The sequence below is a fragment of the Balearica regulorum genome, chromosome 3 (assembly GCF_011004875.1).
Source record: "Balearica regulorum gibbericeps isolate bBalReg1 chromosome 3, bBalReg1.pri, whole genome shotgun sequence".
Lineage (NCBI taxonomy): Eukaryota > Metazoa > Chordata > Aves > Gruiformes > Gruidae > Balearica > Balearica regulorum.
The window spans coordinates 69,407,486-69,433,627 of NC_046186.1; the positions used below are offsets into that span (position 1 = coordinate 69,407,486).

The 26,142-nt window shown below is 42.2% G+C and overlaps 2 protein-coding genes across 4 annotated transcripts in view; both read right to left on the minus strand.

Moving 5' to 3' along the window:
- The window catches only part of TIAM2 (TIAM Rac1 associated GEF 2), a 140,198-nt gene extending 135,387 nt beyond the window's left edge, over nt 1-4,811 (minus strand). For both annotated transcript variants that reach the window (XM_075748360.1, XM_075748359.1), the window contains exon 1: nt 4,781-4,811. The gene's annotated coding sequence lies outside the window, so the exon portion shown is untranslated. The remainder of the gene's footprint in view (nt 1-4,780) is intronic.
- SCAF8 (SR-related CTD associated factor 8) overlaps nt 4,805-26,142 on the minus strand; it is a 168,056-nt gene continuing 146,718 nt past the window's right edge. For both annotated transcript variants that reach the window (XM_075748364.1, XM_075748369.1), the window contains one exon: nt 4,805-4,934. The gene's annotated coding sequence lies outside the window, so the exon portion shown is untranslated. The remainder of the gene's footprint in view (nt 4,935-26,142) is intronic.

Consider the following 26,142-nt stretch of genomic DNA (forward strand, 5'->3'; position numbering starts at 1 on the left):
TGATGACAGTGGTAAGGCTCAGGTGGGAGAACAATGACCTACCCTGACTGACAGGGAGCTCAGTTAAAATGCCTCTCACAGAAATATAAACACAAATACTCCTCCTGCTCCCATGCTCACCCACAGAGCACCACCATTTCTGCTCAAGGCCTGGCCATACAGACCAGGAAAAACCTGGTAGCTGCGCTACCTACATCCACCAACCCCTGCCACCTCACATCACACAAAGGAGGACGAGCTCTCCAGCACGACAGACAAGCCACATCTTGCTGGCCACAGAGCAAGAGTGGGCAGAGGAGTAGTTATCCTGGCAGGGCCGCAGTTCGGCATCCCACGCTCCCCTCTCCGGGAAGTTGCGTTCCCCTTCCCACGGCACACCCCAACAGCTTCATGAGGAAAAGGTCCTACTTTGCTCCTTTCATCGCAGCATCTTGCCAGCAGTGCCAGCTTATACAAGTGTCAAGCTGGATATATGTAACAGGCTGGAGGGCAGCATCATTAAACTTTGTCAGGCATGCCTAACCTTTCCATGTCGTCTTTAGTAAGGCTGATGATCCTTGCTGCTGGTGCAGTCGAGCTGTGCAGCAGAGGAGGATGGGGCTGTGACAGAGAACACCGAGGCAACACAGAAATGAATGTATGGCTAGAAACTAAGACTACGCAGTAGCTACAGCTAGCCAGTGTTGGAGATAGGAGTATTACTTCATCTTGAAGTTTTTAGGGCCTTACATATTCCCTCTAGGGTTACATTGCAAAAAATGCATACAGCAGATTGATTTTTTTTTTTTTTTTTTAGGAAATCACTAACTCAGTTTTACTGACTTTATCCGCTGTTGCCTGTCAGTAAGAAATTGTTTCCTGAATACAGAGTTTAAACAGCAGCCCACAAGGCTTCCCTCAGTAGACCTCAGCCTTTTTTGCGCTTTTCCTCTTGTACACTACACCTGAACATCAGTCACAGGGACTTGCCCAAACAGCTGCAAAGCTTCTTTCTGCCATGTTCTTACCTTGTTTTGCACAAGATTTGAAGGTACACTGTTGGTACCAACATTATATGTTCCTGAAAGAGTTTTTAGGATTGCTCCGTTCCATGGTTTACATGAAGGCACTGGTGCATATTCTTCTCACGTTTGATTAGCTTCCTGATCATTCTATCACAAATGTGGGGTTTTTTTTCGCCCCTGGGGAAAAACTTTCATTTGGCATTTTCTCATCCAATCAGCCACATGAGCAAGACTTTCATTTGGAAAGGAGATAAAGAATGATGCCTTGGTTTTAATTACTTTAACCTAGGAACAATTTGTTGCAAGAGTCTACAGATGGAGTTATGATCATGTCTTAATCGAACATCCGGGCCCACAGTCTTACTGCATATGCCAGCAATGCTGGGCCATAATTAAACAGCTATTAAAGTAAGCACACAGTGACCTACTTGTCTCAATTATACATCAGCTTTGCTTCAAAAGAGGCTCTTCTGAAAAGTCAGGTGTCTGTCCTCCTCAGGCTACACCACTATTGAAGACCCAGCGTGAACACATACCAAGGGGTACTTCACTCATATCACCTTCAGCACATCCGTATCCCATGCCAACTGTCTCTCTTCCTAACTCAGGTTTCCTACAGCTTGTGCATGCACAACAAATCACTCTCCAGAGCAACCCATGAGTTGGCGTGTAGCACGGGTGGACGTGCTTGTGTCTTCTGAGCGGTGCCCAAAGGCAGAGCGACACTTTGAAGCCTACACGCGATGCACAGCAAGCGGGTACTTTGGTCGTGTGAACCAGGAGCCCTCGGAGCCAGGGAACCAGAACCCATCGCCCTGCAAAGCGAACGATCCATGTGCCTCCAGACAGCCAGGCAGGGCTCGCTCCCGCAGGGCCCGAGGAGGCGTGCCTTGCCACGTGCCTTTTTGGTGCCCAACGCGTGCTGCCCCTTCCAAGCACGCCCTAAGCTGGTAAGCCAGCACACGGCCTGCAGGGTATCAGTGCCTTCCACGTGAGATTAAGTTTTAAACCACTTCTATCTCCAGAACATACTTTGCTGGAATAGCTAATGAAGTCCAAGCAGTTATTGACACGAACAGAGTCTGCAAACTCTGCCTGTACGGGCTGGCTGCTGTAACAAAACTCAGCTGCAACATAGATGCAGGAACAATCAAACTTGTTACTGCGATTCACGGAGTAATTTCAGGTTGTAAAACTGAACAGATGGCACTTGTGAGCTTTATTCAATATCTTGGACTTTTTAATTAGACTTCTGTTCAAGTTAGTCTGCTAGTCTACAGCAGGAGACCCCAGGTTTCAAAGTAACCTTAGGAATCCCATTGCTCTGTCTGATAGAAACCACTACGTCAGGGAACTGCTGCAGGCACAGCTCCTGCTGCTTCCACTCCAGGAACAGGTCAGCAGGTAATTAACAGAGCAGAATTAAAGGGATAGTCCAAAAATGCAGCTACGCCTCAGCCAAAATGCAAATTAATGCTTTAATGCACCACACTGCTTTATAATTTTAGGATGCTTTTGGTATGTTTATCATTAGGAAGCTGCATGCCGTAATTTTCTCTTCCATGTCTTCGCATGGTTCTCAAATTCACCTTCTGCCACTGACAAGCACACTCTGGGTTTTCATTGCTTTTTGGAAAGCTGCAGGTGATCACAATCAAAATGAAATGAAACATACTGACTGTTAAAAAGCTGAAGAACTTGCAAGGCAGTAAGTAGTTCATCTACCCCACAGCACTAAAACATGGCAAAAACCACCAGCAGGCTCTGATGGTTGTGGGACCCAATGCCCCAACAGACCTTAGTCTCACTACATTTTAGAATCAAATTCAGCACTTCCTTTGACCAATACAGATAAAACAAAACAAACAAACAACCTCCTAACAACAAAACCCAAGCCCCCAACAGGTTGACTAACATGACAAATTAAGACTTTTTATGAATGCTGCAGTGTATAAAATCTCAGTGACACTTTTAACCTGAAACAATAGAGCATGGCACAATACATCGAACAGTAAGTTTAGGTGTATCAATCACAATGGCACAGCATCATGGTTGTCCTTTTATCAAAATCAGTTAGAAGTTGACTGTTTTGGGGCTGTTTGTTTGTATTACTTTACCTTTTTGAGGAGGGAAAACTCCAAACTTCAGAAGAGCTTGTGACTGTTGTAATCATGTTCTACATTATACCGATCACTCTTGCAAATCCATTTTAATTTTATAATATATCCTGAATGTATAAGCTAGTATTAAAAATAAGCTGTCTGTATTAAAAAAAAAAAAAGGGTCAAATACTCTACTAACTAAAGAACAGCAAAAGCAGAACTCATGCATATTTACTTCTGTGGCATCAGTGCCCTAAGTTCCTTTCAAGTGGCAGAACTCTAAAGTCATTACAAAATGTAGCAATGCTGCATTATATACTGATTTTAAAAGAGATGAGTGGGTTACAAACATTAGCTGCGTGCATATATATTATTTTTTAACTGTCTGAATATTATGTAACAACCAGCTCTTAAGAGTCACCTGCCTGGTGCGTGTCAGTTAGAAAAAAAAGCTGCAACTTGGAGAGTTTCCTTGTTTATTCAGCACAATTTTGCCCTAAAGTATTTTGTCTGGCAAGAAAAGCAATCCTGTCCTAGCACAGGATGAGACCGAATCCCTCTGAAACTGCAGCCCTCACCAGCGCACCGGTTTTAAGATCACGTCAGACAAACTCCCAGGGAATGAGGATGAACTGGATTTGTTCAGCTCCAGCCCTGCTCCCTAAAAGACTTTGTGATGTGCAGAACTGCCCACAGGCCTGAGCTTCCTAAAAGGTGGCTTTGTCAGGGTTACGCAGTGGATTCCTGATACAAAGCCCAAACACGTCTGGATTCCGTATTAACTAGTAGCATACACGGTGTAGTAGATAGCATAGTCTTGACAACAATGTGGGGTTTCTTCAATTAATAATGGCAAACAATGCTGAAGCAATTAAAAATAATGAAAAGCTGAACAAACACCCCCAGCACCCTTTTATAAAGCATTATGATTAAGTCTTTTAAAATCTCTAAAACAACCCCTTTATTTCACATGACAAAACTAAAGGGGGTGGAGGGAACCCATCCTCCCATAAGCTCAGTTGCACCAGGTCTTTCAAACCCTCAGCCAAAGCGTGTGTCTCTCATATGCCGTGCGTAAGATTTGTGACTACAGCAGAAAGACATCTGATGATCACTAGAACTAAAATTTAATGCCGCTCTGTCCTTGGGGACAGCGAGACATGAGGAGTAGGGAATCTCTTTGCCAGTAATTTTCTGTCTAATTCTGGAACGATGCAGTCTATACCAGAAACTGCTCATCCACTCCCTCTCTTTTGATAGACAGACATCTACCACATCATAACACTCTTAATAGCTGGGCAGGAAAAAGCCTAAATCCCTCCCTCTCCCTCCTTAAGTTAAGTATAGAAAACTGCATCTATGCTATTTACAGATTTGGACGCTTCTCTGGACTGAAGTTTTGTAAATACAACCTATTTTGAAGTCAGAGGCATTAAGAGTTGGATGAATGCCTCGAGAGAAACAATTCAGATAGCCCACACTCCCCCGCAGTGCCAGTGTTCACTATTGGTTGACTCTAAAACCTCAAAGGCACCCAGGCAATATGCAACATTAAGACCCAGGGACTAAAGTGAATTTTAAGCTGGTTGTATCTGGACCTTGGCCTATAGCTGTTTCATAATCCAATTTATACATTCAGAAATAAACAAACTGACAAAATAAAAACAAACAAACCTTGCATAATTTATTTGTTCTCCACATGCCTTGTTTCCCTCTGCATCCTGGGGTGAAAGCACGGAGGGTGGGGTGTATTCTCAACACTGCCCTTGATGCTTCACGAGCTGAAGACTTTGTTGCTGGAAATCTCTATTTTCGTAGCACTGGCAATCTGAAAAACAAAAATTGTTTTGTTAACACATGTATCCCTAGATACGTTAGAAATAAGTTTTGTTCTGAACCACCGCCAACTAAATCATTAACCTCTCCCATGCAAAGCCAGCAACTTGCATGCTAAAAAAGCAGCTAGAAACATCTCCACTCAATTCATACCTCACTTATGCGTTCTGCACAGACCGCTCATGCGCAGCGGCTAAAAACTTCTCTCTACATACAAAGGGAAGTTAGAAACCGGTAATGCAACGCATTACAAACACGTGCTTCAAAGAGGAGGTTTTGTTAAGCTGTCCAGGTTTCCATCTGGGAAACACACAAACAGGAAAGGCGGCCTGAAACGGGCCAGCACCGTCACGGTCTCTCTTCTACGGTGGTGGCACTGACCGCAAACGGTGCCTGCACCACAACAGGACCGCGATCCACGCAAGAGCACCTGCAGGTCTGTTCCTATATGTTCTTATTTAAAGGTTCTCGCATCCCAGTCCTGGACAGGCTATCAAATCCCAGCCACCACCTCTGCAAAACAGCCGCGCGTCAGCTACAAAGATCTCCCGTGAAATTTTCCTTGCACCAGCCGAGCCAGGTTCTGAAAAGCTGGCCACTGCTTTTGAGCAGATCAACCAGAGTAACCAGCTTCTCTTTTGCCCACACCACCTGAAAACGGTAAGACAGAAGACATAGCCGCTCTTCTTGTTCAATGCAAATACACTGAAGATGGTGTCTAACTGAGCTCCCAAAAGCTGGCAAGGAGAACTTTGTGCTCTACAATGTCTGTCGTTTTCACACTGCCAAGTGTCAGACTGTATTGCAATATTTTCTGTGATGTTTAAATTGGCATGGCTGATTTTTAACAGCTTCTTCACGGCACACAGCACCTTGTCATAAAAATATCCTTATTTCTACAACAGTTAAACTGACATACCACAGCAGAATTAAAACTAACACAAGAATTTTATCATACTCGTGCTTCAAATGGCAGATCTTACTGAAAAGCCTGGTGATGGAGTCAGTACACAACAAAACAGGTTCTCAATTAAAATGTTACACGTAAACACGTAAAATAGAAACTAGGGGTTACTCCTCCATCTAAAATTGTCAAGCATACAAATAGGGCAACATAGTACTAGAAGTTTTCTTTTTATAAGATTACTCAGTGGAATTAGAGCAAAGTCTGAAACTGACTTCACCAAAAACAATGGCTGTCCCATTCAAATAAAATGCAGACAAAATAGCAAATAATACAAGCTGCAAAACCACCACAGAAAAGGGACAAATTAACAATGGGCCAGCAAAGTAAAAAGCAGTATCAGGCTGCAAGTTACACCCAAGAGGAAATGTGAGTAACAAGGTGTAAGCAATATTTTTCTTAGTTATTACCATAAAACCACTTGCAAATTCCCAAATACAAATGCATTGCTGGTGGGGAAGGGTCTGTATCTACCTACACAGAACGTTCAGAGCACAGAACACCAAAAGCCTCCTCACGGTCGCTCTGAGAGACACGGAGCCAAGTGCTGCAGGGCAGGGCTGCGAGCGCCACGATGATGGCATTCAGATAACACCACCGTGACCCACGTGTCACGGATCCTTTCTGTCGCAGATCCCTTCTGTCACAAAGTTCCCAGCATTGCCACTGTGCCTGACGTATTTTTTGCCATACTTACTTTTCCTGCACAACGGCACAGCATGAATCCGCTCCTCAAAGACACACAGCGCTTCCTTCACCATGGTACCCAGTTCCCAAACACCAGCAACTAAGACTCAAAAGACTTGGACAGTAGCTTGCTCTCACTCGCCTGACTGCAAAATCCCTGAATTGAGAAGTGCCCTTTTTCTTCCCATGCTCCAGCTCACTGCAGAGAGCTGCTTGGGCATTTTCCCTTTCCTGCTGGAACCACGTTTCCAGCTCTTCACAGACAGGGCTGCTCTACTGATGCTTTGATAGACACAGAGTGAGAGCCAGTACAACACTAGACACAAGATCCGTGTCAGTATATACATGTAATTTCAACAATGTAGAGTTAAACTCTGCCCTCACGGGCAAATCTGTCTCCCCTGGATTTTTACTGGCCCATAACTACAGGGGAAATGCAGCTGGCTGTTAGCTAATTTCAGCCACGGTGACCTCATGGTACTAACACTCAGTCATCCCAGATTTGTAAATGTACAGCTAAAACATTTCAATCTGGGCAAGAACGGGCAGAAATGAGAGCACAAAGTTTATAGCAGGCAGACGGTGCACTACTTTTGATAGGAAAGAACCAATTTATGGTAAAGTAACACAAGACCTCCCTACCAGTCAGGTCTTACTTGGAGACTTATTAAGGATGATATCCTGCTCTGTTTGAAGAAAACGTACTAGCCAGGGAAGAGGGCCAGTGTTTCCGTGTTTCAGTGTTTCTGAAGCGCTTCCAGCAGTCCCGGCAAGCTGCCTCTCAGGGAGGTCATGATGTTTGCCCACAAACAGGCCATCAACTGCTGAAGGAAGTTTGCCATGGTCAATACAAACTTCCCAGCAACACTCTGTCAGCTCTGCGATACCCTTATTATTAACCTGTAGACCTCCAAATAAAGGGTAGTGTGTTCTTGCATACATACAGAGCTTTACTCATTCAATTATCTTTTTATAGCAGTCTAGGGGGAAACAGGCATCTTCCACCCAGTGATCTTACAACACTCCTACTTCCCCTTTCCTAAAAGAAGCCTTTTAATGCCAAGGATTCTGAAACTTCTACCAAGGGCAAAGCATTTCTAAAGAAATCCACCTGAACAACTACAACAACAAAAAAATCTTTTGTGTGTCAAGCAAAGGGAGAAGTTTAAAAAATAGCAAGAAGTCATTAAGAGACAAAGTTTCTCTATACTAAAGTAACAGTCATATAAACCTCACGTCTCAGAATGCAATTGTAGCCTCCTGTATACTAATGAAGCCAAAATCCTGCACCCTAAACATGGCAAATACAACACGATAGGGTCTGCCATTTACTTAAGGACAGAGAGGTAGGCATAGCTGTGAATGTCTTAACAGAACAGATTAGACAGTAAGTGCTAGGGTACCCAGACTTGATTTAGTCATTAATCTTGTATTCACACTTTCATTTTCCTGCTGAATAAGGGGGTACACAAAAATAAACACCGGCAAATTGCTAGCTGGTAGGGCAGTGAAGACGTTAGTACAAAGCTACCATGGACCCTCCCAGCTCTATTGTAAAGGAAGAGTGAATTACATTATATACTCAATTATATACTCATTATATACATTCAAGTCACAGATGTAGTTCCTCAGTTGCTCTCTGGGAAGGGCTGTACAAACTCAGGGTAGGTGCCACCTGCACGAGCAGAGAGCAAACACCGACTGTTTGGGTTTTCTTGTTGGGTTGCCAGACATCTTCAGTACAAACCATAGCCTCTGGTTAAAGCCAGCACATGATGACCTGGTGCTGAGCAATTCAGGAACACAACTTTAAAACACCTCCATTCATCCCAGCTCTAGTACATCCCCTGTGTCAAAGGGAGGTATGAGATGCTACCAAATCTCAACAGGTCTGGCAAGAAGGAAGCAGAGAGGTGACAACTGTTCATAGGGCTCCCCTGGGGGGTTAGCTGCTTGCGGCCAAGCTAGCGACAGCACAGTGACCTCCTATAAGGTGTACTGCCGATGGCTGTCCAGGATAGTGAAGTACAATATATACATCCAGGCCTTGGCCTCTCAGTCATCAGAGGGGAGAGAGATTTTAACTTCTTCTGTGCCACCTATGTTAAACTAGCAACCACTGAACAGCTTTCTGCAACAGTCCATCAGTTTGCTGCATGTGCTTTTCTTGGATTCCTTTCCCCCCTTCCCCTGGAGGGACTTGGGAGTAGTCTGCAGATCAGAAGTAATACCATGGAAAGTTGCTCCTGCTTACAGAAGAGAAGAAAAAAAAAATATCCCAAAACACCTTCAGCCCCATCGAACCACTCTAAACGTGCCAATGTACTGGATGCACACATTCAGCATACATTCAGTAGGGGCAGCAGCACAGCTCCCGGGAGGCCAGGCTGCACCAGCGCTGCTCAGGGGCAGTAAACCCTCAGATCTCCATTTACCGAGGGCACCCGTTTGGCCTGCCCGCAAAGGCAAGGCTCTGCCGCAGCCTGCAGCTCTGCCCAGGAGGCAGAAGCCGTCTGCACAGGAAAAGCTGGACTTCACTTCCCTGTGCCTCGGCATTTGCTTCGGGAAACTTCACGTTCCCAAGCAGCGTTTCAGGATCTATCCTCACTGGTCTGCCAGATGCGGAAATGAGCCAAGCAGGTATGTATCTCTGGGATGATCCAAGGCATTTCTTTCCCTGCCTTTCTTGCTATTTTCAGAATACATTTCTGAAAGCGCTTGAAAGTATTTTTTTACTTCTCAGATGCAGCATGTGAACAAAAGTGTTGACCTTTTTCCTAACCTTTGACTGATCCTATGAGAAAAAGGAACATCTTGTTAACATTATTTACCCTTAATTCACTGATTCTACACAAAACTAATGATCATCATCTAAAGCCTCTAACTCTCTACTCAGCAGTTTAATTAGAAAGATGATCATTGATTAATCCACTTGAGTTACTCTGGAGAAGGTGCGACTGAACAGGGATAACTCCACCCCAGAGAAATATGCATTAATTGGTTCTGCATTAAACTGCCTTCCTCTATTCAACTTCAAAAAAAAACCAAAACAAAAACCTACAACACAACAATAACAAAATACCTTTCAGTATTAAACTTCTGAGGTATTTTTTATTTTACTTTATTCTTTAGGAAGTCTCACATTTTCTTGTCTTGGATTTCATATCCATCTATTTAATTTTTTTTTTTTTTAATTATTGTGGTTTTACAAAAATAAACAAACCCAGGTTAGAGGTTCAATACGCCTTTGCAAAGTTCTGCCAAAGAACTGCAGTCACGAATTAGTTGGCTCAGGCAAGCAATGAAGGATGACACTGATACTTGATGGGAATGTACACAGCGTTACCTACATACCAAAGCTGAAACCAGGTATACTCCCATCCAGCAAGTGGTTTCAGCGTCTCACCTAGGAGGACAATCAAATAGAAAACTTTATCGAAAGGTCTCCTCACCTATTTTTAAGCTCTCATCAAAATTTTTCCCACCACAGGCTGGCCTACAGCATGATCATGAGTCTTTTACCCCTGAAAAAATGGGTAACCCTTCCTTGACCACATCTGTGCGCCACAACTTATACTGCTTTTAGTCTGGTAAAGCTCATTCTTCACCTCGCCTTACGGTCGCAATTCTGCCTGTTGATGCTCTGAACAGCAAGAAGGACTGACTAACTTTTCTCTTTCGTGAAAATCCCCTCCTGGTCTCTACACATGAATAGAAAGCATCCCCAGAGCATCACCTTCTCCTTGCCTAATGCCCTGTGACCAAGGGGGACACTATCTCCTTCCCACAGGTCTAGGGACAGAACGGCTGATTCCCAGGCGACATCGAGCAAATAACCCTCCTGCTCCGCCTCCCTTTGTCTAGCAAAGTCTCTTGCAAGGTTGTAGATAGAGTTGGTGACTCAGCTCTGTGTACAGGAGCAGCTCAATCCTTCTCCTGGTCACCAGAAAATAACATTAGAAAGACAGACATGGAGCAGACCAGACAGCCAGGCTAGGCGGGATAGGGAGGGAGGAGCAGGGCTTTCTCTTCCACATCCTAAATTACATGCTTTCTATCATCTCTTCTCCTATGTATGCTTCTTCCCATACTTGGCATTATTTATTCACTTTCAAAGCACAAGCCACCACGCAGGAGACACCACAACCCCACAGAACTCCTGGTACGTGGTTAGAAAGGATTTTTCCATTGGCCTCTGTCAACTTAATACATAATCAATAAATGGCGTCAGCAGAAGTCGAGTGAGAAAGCCGATCCTACACCAACATGCCATTTTAAGAGTGTCCAGAACCAATCCTCCGTGAATTGCCTCCTCTGTTGCTGTTATGCCTGCTGATGGAAAGGTTTTTTCCTAAAATCCTTTATTTCAAGGTTATTTCAGCATGAACAAGTTATGGAGAAAAGAAAATAAGCTTATGCTATTGTAAAGGACTGTGACTGATAACTACATCTTACTGAGGTTTCTGATGGTCTTGCGAACACTCGTAGATCAGTTCAACAATGCAGACTTGAAGAGAGGCTGACTGATGGGGAATGGACACAGAAATACCAGAACTGAGCCTGGTCTATGTGAGGTCCATCACAGAACCACAGCTTTCTAGTGGTGAAGGGATTAGATCTGCAGAGAGCACAAGCATGGCCCCATCACCAGTTTGGGATTCTCAATTTCAAAACATTTTTGCAGTGAAGCAACTTAAGAACATAAACATTCCTAGCCAGGCAGAGATCAGTCATAAACCTCTTCTGAAATGGAGATGAACTCTCTTATTGTGTATTTAAAGCAACACTATAAACCAGGCCGTATCTATATAAAGCAGCGCTGTGAGCTTAAAGCAACAGCGGCATTATTCTCTGTCAGAGCTCAGGCTGAATACCCCAGGAAAGACCCACAAATGGTACTACTGTTCAGGACAAAACACTAAAAAAAACCCAAAAAACAACTCTTCATTTCTAAGCAAAATTTCAAAAGAAATTAAAACCTTTTACAGAAGAAAGTAAAAGAGTTAGAGATTAGTTCTGATGAAATTTTCCATGAAGTTAACAAAGCAAGTCAAAATAAGTTGCAGGCAGAAAGGTGAGCCTCAGATTTCCATAAATCTAGCAATGCTATAAACAGGTAATTGCTTGCATTTGATGGTAGATACCAAGTTTCACAGACTTAGATAACTACATTTTACACATAGCATGCTGTAGAAAAATATAAGATAATGCAGTATATTCTCAAGCATTCTCTAAGTACTTTATTTTTCCTTTTCTGGCATATTCATCTTCTATAATTTTTTAGTATGTTATGTCATACTCTAGAAAATAGCCTGGTATTTTAATATTGTGTTTTCATCAGGACATTCCTAATTGATTAAAAGCAACAGAAGTGGTGGGAAAAACTGACTTCAAAATATTAAACTGAAAGACAGGCCAAAATTCTTTTTTTTTTTTTTTTTTTTTTTTTGCTTAAATATGTTTGTGAAAAATTCAGTAAATCAAGATAAACATTTAAGGGAAATACTGGGGTTGCTCCTCCTTGCCTCAACACCCAAACTCCTTGGGAAGTCACCCGCCATTAACTCCAGCTGCCAGGCAGACAAAACCTATAATTCGCCACACTGACTAAGTCTTATCTAACATTTTATAACACAGGGCCTTGAACTGCTTAATTGTTTTACTTCGCTCTACACCACTTTGTTTTTTCCAAATTAAGAGCATAAAGGTGACACAAATGATAACATTTCCACTCACACAAGTTTTAATTAATGGCATTTTTGTTGGTGGGAGCGTGCTTTGAGACGGGCAGTCTTAGCGCTAAGGAACAAACCTTACAGAACATCCTAATAGCCTGAATAGGCTGAAAATGCTAAACGGTGTATCACGATTGCTGCAGGTTGCTAGGACATCCATGGCAACATTCACCTTTGGGTGTGAAATGTGGATGCGAATCTGAAGGGCGACAAAACAGCATTCTTTGTCACGTTTAGTGTAGCAGATTAGTAGACAGATTGTAAAAACAACCTAGGCATTTATACTTAGTAGGCAATTATGTCTTTGTTGCAATCCTGAACTATTTCTTAGCCTGCTAACTTAGCCAACACTAGGAGGCTGGCAAGTGCTGCCCTCTCCCTTTTCACCTCAACTGCCCAAATATAAATTCTCCCTTTCAGAAAAGCTCCTGGTACCTTTCAGGGATCATGACTGAGAAAGTAAAGATCCAAAGCACTTCTCGCTAGGAGGAATATTTTGTGCCTTCTGAGCAAGCTGAATATTTTAAAAGGGCTTAAGATAGGGAGAAGCAAGAGTTATCAATGCAATTATAAACGTGAAAGAACAAGAGGAATGCGGGAGGAGGGAACCCAAACTCCATGAAGCCTTTAGACTCTGACTGGGGTGATGCTGACATTATCAGCAGCAACTTCATTACCACCCTGCAGAATGACTCAGATCTGACCTTAGTCTTGCCATCAGCCTCAAGTTATCAGCCTGTGTTATCCTGATTTCTTTGATAGCTTAAAGATAACATGCATTAGATTCTTGCTTTTGTTGGTTTATTTCAACCTTCAGAAAACATCCCAGTACTATTTTCAGGCTTAGCTATTTTTAAATAAAATAGATAGATCCATCCCCTCTATGGAAGTCATGACTCCTAGAGTTGTGGCTTTAAAATAACAAACAATTATTGGTAAAACCCTAAAAACTGGCAGTGCTAGAGCATCCCTGAAATCTGGGAGAAAAAGATAGAAAACAGGAAGTTATTTTTCAAACCTTGTTCCCAAACTTAAGGCATCACACCTCTCATCCTAGGCACAGCTGAGAATTGTACATAGACCAGAGTATAAATTCTACTCCCAGCTTCATCAGAAATTAACTGCATGAATGATGACAAGTATAACAGTAATGATTTCAATTGCTTTCCAATTATTTTCTCAATCATGCCTTGGCAGAAAGCTTTACCGAATTTGCAAGACTGTTCAATGCCCAGATACTTTGTTCTCCGACAAAGCAGAGGCAGCAGGAACCACGGTGCCACCCAGCTGGGTGCTCTGTACCACCCATCAGATTCATCACCCCAGGCACACAGAGAGGCTGGTGGGGTTGAAGCATGTTTTAGAAAGTGGGAGTATTTGAAGATTGTATCAGTAAGCCTCTAGCCGGCTCTCATGAGCACGTGCAGATAACAGTTTTTACCAACCTACCAGAGCTGATGAATCTGGGTTAATTTCCATGGGGCTGCAAAAAGCACCCCGACTCCCCCCTCTACTCCCTGATGGTATAACAGCTCTTTGAAGGAATGGCTGGCTAAACAAAGTTGACAAACTTCTCTAATTTTCTGTAATGCATTCTTTTAAAAAACAGTTGTTCTTCTGTTGAAAACCTTTCCTAGAGGTTTCAGCCTGAAGCAGAAAAAACACTGTAGAAATTTTCATATGAATGGCTGAAGGCTTGCAAGAACTAAACACAGGTGAAAATACAATGTTACGAACAGAACACAGGAGGCATGCTTAAAGGCCTCCACCTACAATATTTTATATATATATTGTATAATGCAGTTGAAAGCGTAAAGACATATTTAAACAGCTTTAAACCACTAATGGCCCACCATTTTTGTTGTTGTTGCTTCAATATTTTAAGCAGGTGAAGGCAAGATTACTGCAGGTTTAGCATTACAAAGTATGAAACATCCAGATTTCTCTGATGAAAATCCCTCTTTTGGGATCTGAGGACAGGAAGGGATCACCTGGTTGAGCCAGTCCCGCCACAAGCGGCCAAGCACTGCAGACATCTGGTCTGAAGGGTCTGTGGATCACATAATCCATCCATCCATCCACATCACGACACACAAAACACTTCACGAGATCCAACATGAAACCTGCAGCCTGTGGGAAAGGACCAAAGCCACAGACATAAAGCGTACAAGAGAGCAAGAGAGACTGGAGATCTTGCAAGGGTCCTATTGCAACACAGGATTTTCTATACAGTTCTATCGCCAATCTCCATCATCCATGGAGAAAAGAACGGGAAAAAAAGCAACCCACTAACTTCTAAAAAGGAATTTTGAAATAAGTTACGTAGGGCTTACACCACGAATCACAGCAGGTCCTTTGTCTACCAATCACATCCCTCTGGGTTCCTAAATCAGTGCAACCTACGCCACCCCTGAAGCTAATGGGTGGGGGAGTCAGAAGAAGACATTGAGCAAAATCCCCTCTGGCTATGACCCTCTCCACCGTGCACATAGAGAGGCTGGAAGACCAAGCTCCTAATTTAGGCACCTCAGTAGGTTGCTTGCCTGAGGTAAAACAAATCTGAGCCACAGAATATCTTTTCTATGTCTTTTTGAGCAACAAGAAAAAAAAAAAAAAAAGAGGAAGAAAATTTTTTTCCAATGGAAATGTAGTTTAAGAGGCCAATTACCTGGTAAAAATCTGAAAGTTATAATGAATTCCAGGATTCATTCGGGTACTCCATTCTTAAAAAACACAATAATGAAAGGCTTACATATGAAATTTAGTAGTAATAACTTTGGGGTCAAATCCATAGTGATTTCTTTGGCAAAGTTTCCACTGACGACACTTAAATGTGATTTCAGTGGGTGTTCTGCTTGAGAAAGGACTTCGGGATTGGCCCACGCTCTGTATATTTAAGTCACCCCAGTCCCGGTATTATACAGCGCCAACCAGTCACAAAACCTAGCATTATTTAAGCCATTTGCATGCCAGAATCTCCAATTGCAGGGTGCAAAAGCCAGCAGGAAGCATTGATCATTCCCTTAGTAGCAAACAAAAATGCAATCTTTTTTACTTGGCTTTCTTATGATATCATTTACCTTCTATAATAGCAATTGCTTTTTTTAAAACATGGATTTGCACAGTATTCAATTTGCCAGTTTCCTCATATAGATGTAAATTTACTGAAATAGCTGTTCACAAAATCCAAAGCCCAAGGGTGGAGTCCTAAAAATACATATATGTAGTTTAAGATCTTTTATATCCATACACGATAAGAAATCTGGTTCTTTTCTGGTGAGTCATAAAAGGGGAAGAATGGGAAAACCACAAACAACCAAACAGAAAATAAAAATCCATATCTTTTGCCCTACCCCCTCAAAATTGCGTGGATACTTCAATACAACCACTTGGCTAAATGTTTCAAATGTTGGTTTTTCATAGTATTTAGCCATATAAACTACCCTTTTGTTTCTGTTGGCTTCAAATGTTCCTAGGCTCATGAATTCTTCCTTACATCTTATTATTCAAAAAAATACAGCCAACATCGTCTTCATGGAGCAAGAAAAACCTGAGTATCATTTTCCAGTTAACTCTTCTGGATCTGCATGAAAGTGAAATCAGCAACAGCAATTTCAGGCCAGGTTTTCTAATCATTGCACCTAATCACTACCATTTTAAACTGTTTTATTTCCCAAGAGGTACCATAGAAATCTCTACAATCAGCATGCAAACTCAAGTGACAAGAGTGGTGGAGCACCCACTCTAAAAAATTTGTAATGGTCTACGTACCAAACAAACAAGCAGCAGCAGTAGGCGAGACTTACTGCCCTACTGAATGCCACAATCCCAGAAATATTTCAGACAGAAAGCATTATTATTTTTTTTCAATTTGAAAGACTTAACTAAGTCAGACCTGATAGTGATTTCCCACCTTCAAATTCAAGTATTTCAGTGAATGTAGATTTCATTAGCACTTGGGTGCTGTAATTTTACACTATCACTAAAGGAAATTTTATAATTGTCACCTTCTCAATCTTTTGAGTATTTTTTCAGTCTTTTGTCCAGCTTCTCCAATCTGAGGTATCACCGACTAAACAAGCGATTCATTTCCACTTCCATATTTTCCACTTAACCTCACACAGGTAATGAATCCGTGACATCGTTATTTCCACAGCAGGTCGACGACTTCACAGCCAACAGCTGTCAGTCACTGTCTAAACAAGTCCATGAAAAGGTTGCTTCAAACACCAGCCAGCCTAGCAGGAATAAAGACAACACAAAGCAGTGAGGTCTCCCCCACTTAAATACCACAGGTACACGATTTGCAGGTCTTTCCCTTCGTTCCCCAAGACCTTCCTTCCTGTTGTGTTCTTCAAGAGCAGAAGAGCCAGCCAGGAGGAACTCCAGATGACTCCAGACAGAAACATATTTTCCCTTGCAAGCATCTAAGTTTCTCCACCCGAGCTGAGGAATGAACTCTGCAACATGGCAGTGAAAGTTGGCACGCCGCTATTTTCCCCGAAGAAGAGCTGCCCATCCCAACAAGTCCTGGATGAAAAAAAAAGTATTCAAACTACAAAACCATAAGCTTATGAGTTGACCCTTTAGTCAGAGAAACGTGATTTCTTCCAACTCTAAGGAATGTGACAATAACAGCAAATCTGCCCCTGCTTGATAAGTGGCAGGCAATTCTCCATATAAGGTGAAAAATGTGCTAGTGCAGCTCATGCAACACTGCTAATTCCTTGCCTGTTCTCAATATTCAGGAACATAAATGAACATATAAATCAATTTTGTAAGTAAACCTTTTGCACTCTTACAGTTATAAACCATCTAGACCATGCTCAGCACACAAGGAATTTTGAACTTAACCATTTAATCCCTTTTAAACACAGGGTGCATTTACACTTGGTATGTGTATCGTAGTAGCGCACAAATTAACATAAATCTGAGAGGTCCCAGCCCCGTTCAATTCCTAAATTCCCTTTTTACTTTACCATTCCCCGGTCATCCCACACATTCCAACCCCTGACTAACAAATTTGCTGCTGGCAGCGCATCCGGCACGCCAGGAGAGTGGCCGGGAGGAGAGCGAGGAGGGGGCTGAGGGCTGGGGGAAGCCTGGCAGCCCGACACGACCACTGGTCACTCCTCCTGCGCATCCCCCAGGCTGATCTGTGACAGAAGCACCACGGTACTGGCACAGGACTGCTGCTACGACTGTTCGGCACTTTTAGCTCTGATCGTCCAATAATGTCTATGCAATAGCAATAGAAAAATAAGCAGCATTTATGAAGTCATCTCTGCATTACAGAAAGATTGCAGGTATCACTCACTAAGAGACTGATGGAAAGACTTCTGTTCATTTTAACAGGCTCTACATCAGGCTGCAACAGCAGAGAAAAACTACTTTATATGATCCCTTCCCCACAAAGCAAGACACAGCATCTGCAAAAGACGTATCAGACTTGGTAATGAAATCCACCTTGTCCTGAAATTAGATCCAAGCCCCAGCTCCCCCCATTCCCCGTTTCTCTGTTTGTCACACAATAGTGTCAACACATTCTGAGTTATCTAATGGTCTGACAAATTGCCTAATGAACCAGCTGGCCCGCCAATGGACTTTTTTTTTTTTTTTTTTTTTTTAAAGGAATGAAATATCAATGGCCAATATCCTCAGCTGCCTGCCCGGCTTTGGGGATGGCTTTTTCACAGGTGGGATGTAGCAAGCTGTGACCTCTGCCAAGAACGCCAAGATGACAGCTTTCTTTGCAGAGGGTCAGGAAAAATGACAGCTTTGAGGTAGCCAGGAGCATTGCTCACATTTTTCCAACTATTCATTTAGTGGTGAGGAATAAATGTCAATGGACAATGCCTTCTTCGTGAAGAGTCCTCAGCAAACCTGAGGCCGTAAGACAGGGGCGACAGCAAGAGGGCATGAAAGACGAGACTCAGAAAAAGCCCCCAAGGATTTTTTGGAAACCACTCAAAACTGATAGGATTATCACAGGACAGAAGACTTCTTAAAATCTAGCTGGCAATGGGAATTAAAAACCAAAAGGATTAACATATTTTTTTTTTTTAAACAAAAATCCTGAAGTCCATGAACTACTCTGCAGAAGTTGTACTCTAGAAGTCAATGACTTGTATGAGAGGGGAGCCAGAGAGGGGAAGCTTACACACACAGAGCACATAGACATATAAAGTGTGAGTGGAGACAGTAGGGAAAAAATTTCATTTTCTTTAACCTTGATGAAAAGGAGAATTTTGATTCAATTATTTTAGCTACAGAAATTTCTTTACATCAGAGAAAGATCAGATAAGGGTTTCAGATTGCCAACACCTTCCTAGTTTATCTACATTTAGCCAGTTTGTAAAACTCCCAAGACAAGAAAATGGAACATGACCTGTTGAGAAAACATCACAGACTGCTTCATTGCTAGTATAAATGTAAGCTTCTATTGCATCAAATACTTAAGTGCCAAAAGGAGAACATGGCCAGGAAAGGAGAAATAGGTATTTAGAATACATTAATTGTCCCGATCAACAGGGATGAAAAGTGCAATCAGTACCTAAGTTATATTAGTGTTTCACAGCTTTGCTTATTGCAGGTCCCATGTAGTTGAGGTTACTGGTCTGCAAAGACAGAGCACAACATGCTCCAATGTCACAGGCATTAAGTAACTTAACAAGCAGGGATGACTGGCTACAGTGACTTCTTCCCAGGGGTTTCTCTCCATCTATTAAACAACAGAAAAAACCTTTTCTCTTCCACTTTTCCTTTAAAACATTTGTTGCCTTATTTGAAGGACCAGCTTCATGCACCGGGCAGGTCTTCATCCTTCCCCCATGGCAATGCCCTGACACACGCAAACTCTAGAATTTAGAGGGCTGAAAACGAAGAAAATAATTGATGTGTACTTATCAGGTAAGTATCCCGCACTTGGCTAACCATGGTATTACTACTGGTGCTGGGCTACTTCACTGCTTACTTTTAAAAAACATTTTGAAAATTTTGCATCTTGTTATTGACTCTATTCCTAAAATGATTTCAGCATTTAATGAATCTGAATTATTAAAACACTCAATATAGTATACTTTGATCAGCAAGTTACTTTTGAAGGCATTATTTTGTCACTTGACAAGTTTAGACTAGTTTGAGATGCAACTTGCAGAATTCCACTTGAGGAAGTGCTAATGAATCCACCAAAATCCCCGAAACAAAACAAAAAAGCCCATCTTCATTGACGTGATCACACCACATACACTTCACAACCTGCCTTTATTGCCATTTATGAAGCATTAAAAGCATGTTTCATAATTCAGAAATTTGACCCCTCTATGGTTTTGCATTGCAGAAAAAGGCAAATATATAATATAATGTAAACCTGTTAAAAACTTGAAAAAATAATGAGGACGTTTGTACCAGATCCCATTCCAATACAAAGAGAGCCACTATCTCAATGGTTTCAAAGAATCATAAAACTGCATGCAGCTTTAACAGCAAATACCAATAAATACATCCACCACCAAGAAAACAAAGGATGTATCAGGAAAGCTTGATGGAGTAGATGAACAGCATTGGGAGATTAATAATAATTAATATATTTTAATATTAATATTAATTAATACATTTCTGGGAAACAGAAAGTAAAGAAGAGTCTACTCTAATTATAACACTTACTCGCCTGCAAAAGTACAAAACAAACCGATGAACAACAAGAACAATGAAACACTTGAGGTGAAACACGTTTCTTTTTGCAACGTAAGTATAAAACCGAATGGGACTGCTGAACTGGATTTCTGTCACATGAGCTTTAAACCAGAGAGGGTAGTGAACATGGACATAATCCCAGGCACAAGTCTGCTACCATTTAAATCACTGGAAATACTGGCATACTTAATGCTGGGGATATACTGACCTCACTGGAACAACCCACTGTTTCATTCAGCTAAAGCCACTATTATAATTGAAAATACAATAGGATGCACGGGAAAGAATAGTTTTACCATGTGGACAGGCTGAGAGTGTCAACATTCTCTTGCTGAAGGATGACTGACTAAAAGGCTTTACCACAGTAAGAACTCCAGTGAATTAGCAACCTGCCTTCAAAGCAGCGACCTAGAGTTGAAGGCATCATTTCCTATTCCAAACCAGCTAGGGGACAAAATCCTCACCTACTAAAAAACTTCAGAGGTTTCTGGCTGTGGGAGATTTGGTTTTGTTGACTTTTTTTTGCATAGCTCCTATTGCCTTGCTATATAAAGCAGTATAGCCCATGAATTACTACAAGGCAGCAAAGCGCCACAATGATATGCATCTGGACTTTGGGACTCAAGTTACACCGTTTGCTGTGTTCTATAAAAGAAGAAAAAAAAATCAGGAGAATTAAATCTAAACATTATTTAAATCTTACAGAGTGACTCTTTAAGCACGTTTACAGTCATTCACATCTAAGGTTCATTCTCATTTCCTGGAACCTTATCTAATCTAAATTCCATACGGAAGTTTTTAGTGGTATATGAAGATGCACACAAATTAACCACACTCCAATTCATTCAGATGAAATAAAACACTAAATTTAATAGGGATTAAGCTAGAGCTGCCAACTATATCCAAACTAACAAAAATTAAATTCTGATGGTTTTGTACAAATTTACTCTTAAAGGAACTATTATATAGCCTTAATTCAGAGGATAACTCTGCTGTGGCGAAGCATAAACATGCTTCCAGTTGACTCACTTTTTACACAGGGAATGCAAAAGGGAATGTCTATTATCCATGTGATAGCAAAGAGCTCACATGGCTAAACCACGAACTTGGAGCTTTTCAGGGTTCAGCATTTAAAGCTTTGGAGATTATGGCTCCTACTCCAAAACCAGTCCAGAAAGCGTAGCAGGAACCATGAAGAAATACAGTAGAGAGAACTTTTGCTGTACCTTTACCGATATCGCTCCCCCATAAGCTTCCCCTGTGAACTTTTGAGGATGGCATTTAATAATTCTTGTCTTTCCTCTGCAAGATTTTATGTATACCTAGAAGTATTTTAAGTGTGTGTATATCAATGATACATATAACAATTATATACTTATAATGAAATGCCAATAATGAATGGAAAAAAATTACTCAAAACAATGATGAATAGATTATCAATAATTCTTTGTACCATAATGCTACATGCAATATGGTAAACATGTTAGTAGAAATGATACAAATTCAGTTACTACTAACAAGTAAACCTCAACTACAGCAATTCTACAAAGAAATCCATAGAGAGGAACAGAAAAAGCTGTCAGCATAACATAGAAGTTCTCCATAAAAAGGTCTGTCGCTGAGGAAGATAACTGCACACAATAAGAATGTCCTATCTCAAGAGGATATAGAGAATATAAGTGAACAAAATGTTAACATCAAGCACCTGTCCTGAGATCCAAAAGCAGTTCGCTCAACATAGCTGCTTGAAGTATTTACCAAACATGTTTTATTTGGGAGACCATCTTCCCTATAATGCAGCAGTCCCAGTGAAACACGAAATACCACAAGAAATAAAAACAATGTCAGCATGTGGATCAGAGGAAATAAAAAACTGTTCCAAACCAAAGTAAATTGTTTTCAAAGAAACAAAATGTTTAAATGGGCTTACTGGTCGAGCACAGCTCAGAAACTGGAAAAAACTTTTATTATGATCTTGTGATGGGGAAAATAAAACTAGTAGAAGATAAGTATTTTAAATTACCCAGACACTTTTTGTGTTGACTCAGCCCTATTTGTTACTCTCCATAGCTAGGAGGCTGAATGTCTTAGTTTCTATGCCAGTTTTAAATGAGTAAGAAGTAGCCACTGATTAAGAATCATCTCTATCTGAATTCAATGAATGACAATTAATATCTCCCCTCCTGCACAACCGGGATTCAATATTCATAAAGTACAAGAGGACAAAAGCAATGACTAAAGGCGAATTTAAAAGCAGCAATAAAAGCCACCCTTTACACTTGTTTTTAGCCCACAGTACACACTGCCATTTACAATACGAGGTTTAGTGAATGATCTATTGGCATCGCCCTTGGGCAACACCCTCTCCACACAGATAACTATGCACGTGGAGGTCTTACAGGACACGTTCTCTAATAAAAATGTTGGCTCAGAGATTTGACAGTTTGTCACAGATATTTTCATCCCAAGAATTATACCAACAAAAACCCAAATGTTTTATGGTGCTAAACACCCTTGTGGACCATTCCAGGAAACATTTCATCATAACAACATCCCTGATGGCCAAATATTGCAGCCAATCCTAATCCTACCAGCGAAGGGCTGGCTCCCAGCAATACACATTCTGACGTCCTATGTAGCCTAAATTTAAACATCTCCGGGGACAGGCCTCTCATCCTTTCCCCAAAGAAATGCTCTACTACTTATGAGATCTGACTGTGAAGATGTTCTTCCTTTTATTCAGATTAAACTTACCACTAAACTTACTACTTCCAATTTTCACCATGTATAATCTCTCACAGCATCCTAAGTAACAGCCCCTTCTGCATGAGGGTTATAGCTTTCAGGTATGCCAACTAGTACGTTAGCCCTCTCCCCATGATCGCATCTTCGTTTACTACACTTGAATCAGCCTTCAGTATTTGATCATTCGTTACTCTCCTACAAACCCTCTCCAAAATACACGCAATGTCCTAAACACCCGAATTTTTCAGACTGCTAGGAACTGAAGTCATTGTATGCCTTCCCACCACTGCAGCGCCTAGACGTGAAGGCAGTAACCATGATGCAGCCCTATAAGCACTGCAATGGACCAGCAGCATTATCCCCTCTCCAATTTCTGTAACTCAATTTCTGGCCAGTCTATGTTTCCATAAAACACCAGTTTGCCAGGTGAGAATATTTCACATTTCTAGAACCCCTACTGCCACCCCCCGCCGGCTTCCCCACTGTGTCTGGTCCCGTCTCCTCCCTCTCTTCTAGAGGAGGAATTTCAGGGACCTGTCAGTTATTCTCAACTTCAGCAGTATACCTCAAATTCAGCTCCATCTCTTCAACACTTAGATCACCCTGAGGATTTGCAGAGCATCTTGAACTATTTACAAGTATCAATCTTTCTCCTCATCCCTCTCCAGATCGATCTTGCGCTACTTTTGAAGAACGCACCGGAGACCGTCAGACGCGTTTCTCCTTTGCCCGTGTGGAGGGCAACCAGTGCTGGGGGTCACACACAAAGGCTCTCTCGAAGCCTTGTCTGAAACGCTTACTGATGCCGCAAAATTAATAAAACCTTTTCCATTACCAGTGGTAACAGGCAAAATCCAAGGCAGCAAAAAGGTTCTGTGGCTTTATAATATGCTACTCGAAATATCTGCTGATGGTCATAAGACAGAAAGAATAAGCCAAAAAAACTGTATGATGTAGTCAGTTGGCAACTGGGGAAAATCACACACAAAATGAAATGTGTTCAGCACTGTAAAAGCAGGGCTGTGGGAAATTATTGGTTCTCCATATAAGGATCCAATATTTTTTCAATTTGCCAGCATAGCATAAAGTATATAAAAACTTAAAATAAAATTTCTACATGTTAACCATGAAGAACACTTTTTACAGTATTTCTTAAGAATGTTAATTCTGTACACCCACGAGTCCTGATTTTACAATTTGCAGCCAGCCTAAATGTAAAATAAGAATTTTTAAATTCTCCATATAAAAAGTCAACCACCTTTTTAATTGAGAGTTAGAAAAGTGTAATTGAAAATTACTAACCTCAACGCACTCATTAGTGACAAACCCTAACCTCAGTTAAACACAGCCCTAATAGGATTAAAGAGGCATGCAGGATGATGTATGCAGCCATGGTATGTAAGAAAAGCCAAAGAAAAATCTGGATCCATCCGTGGAGCAGGGATCAGGCAGAAAGCTTTGGGAGCAGCGGCAGCTCAGTGCTCGAGGTGCACACGCACCCTTCCCGGTACCTCCCTTCATTGCTGGAGTTACACATGTTACTCTTGGTCAACCTCAGGACCGCAGGAGCTGGGAGCGTGCCCCACTGCCCCCTCCGGAGATACCACTGCTGGGACCAGAAGCTGCAAGGTCACCCAAGCAGGCAACAGCACACCACCCACCTCACGACAAAGCATTTTGCAGAGTGCAGCCACACTTTTCACATTTTTAACAGTCCTTTGGCACTTCCCCCACCACAGAAAGCTATTTAACAAGAGGGCAGCTTGGTCTACCATAGCTACAAAAATTGTGTGTACAGGTAAGCGGGACCCAGGCTGAGTTTCATGGTCTCAAGGTCCTTCTGTGAGCATCAAAATCATTAAGCATGAGATTTTCTACTGATCACGTGCCACTGGCTGTACATCTAAGGAGGCTCAGGAGGGTAAATAATTTTTTCCCAAGTCAATTGTAAATTGGCTTCCTAAATTGTCTCCAGATCCTTTCCAGACAGCAGAATGGAAATAATTAGAGGTGGTTGGAAAATGGAATTTTTGTCCTGCGGGGAAAGTCTGATAGTCCTGTACTTATTTTTATCCTGACACAGGCCAAAGTGTAAAAGCCTTAAAATATTTAGTAAAGCAAAATACAGCAAGATATTCTGATATATACTGAAACAGCATCCTGAACACACTTTGACCTATTTTGCTGCTAGAGAAGTAGTCAAACAGAAAGCACTTGGAGCTCTACTACCCCCATGCCAGCTGGGGGTGAGGGGTGTGAGACCCAACAGGCACAGCCACAGACGAGCGAACCCAGGCTGGGAGAAGCTGCGGGAGGAGGGAGACAGCCAGGCAAGCTCTCAATACTTGAGGGTGATCTGCAGCACCAGGGAAGGGCAACCAGCCCTGCTGCCTAAGGGCTAGACAGGGCCCTGGGCTGGCAGCCATTCCAGCAGCACTGGGTGCTACATGAAGGGCACTTTCCAGGTTTGGCGGCGCAACCTCCATGGGGTGCAGCGCTGGGCTGCTCCCCAGCCCGATCGCACCCAAAGCCTGGGAAGAAATCAGGCCATCACTGCAACTCCTGACGGACAAAGCTGCTCTCCTCCAGCAAGGGGAGAAACCCAAGTCACGCACCTGGATAGAGAAGATTGAGGAAATGTGGCGTTGCCTGGGCAAGGCTGAATGGGGCCAAGGTGGCTTTCCTAGCCCAGGCAGCTGGGTGTAGGAGCCACCACCTCCACCCCTATAGGATCTCCCCACCCCAACACAACAGGCACAAGGATGACCCATTCCTCACATGGATGCACCACCAGCCCATGTAAATGACTTCTCTTTAGCTGACAGTGCCACGGAAATCCTGAGCAGATGTGAACTCTGCATCATCTGATTCTTGGCTTCAACAAAATGCCCTTGACCAGTACTCCTGACCAGGATGATGCTTCTGCCTGTAACTCGCTCCAAGCCACCATTCCCTCAATGCACTTTGCACTGTACAGCTAAGGAGGTTTCCTCAGCATCTCTTCCTCTTCAGGTCATCTGGCAACCCAGAGGAACCCGCAGCATGCCATCCAAGCACAGCTGAAGCAGACAGAGCCTGAAGCACAAAATGGCTAGATATGGACAGCAGCAAAAATGCTTATACCATTGTATCTTTCTCAAAAATCTCTCTCCAAGCCAGACCAAGGTAGCAGGGGAAACAAAAGAGCCCTCGGTTATATATGGGGAAGGGAGCAATTGCATTGATTCAAAAGCTTCACCTCTCCTAACCATCCTACATGGAAACACTGCTTTCCAAGTAGCTTTATACTGAAGACTGCTGAATCTACAGGCACAGGGCTCAGAAAAAGAAGGTCTGATGAAGAAGGTAAAACACAGTCTAGAAAAAGTGTTTTG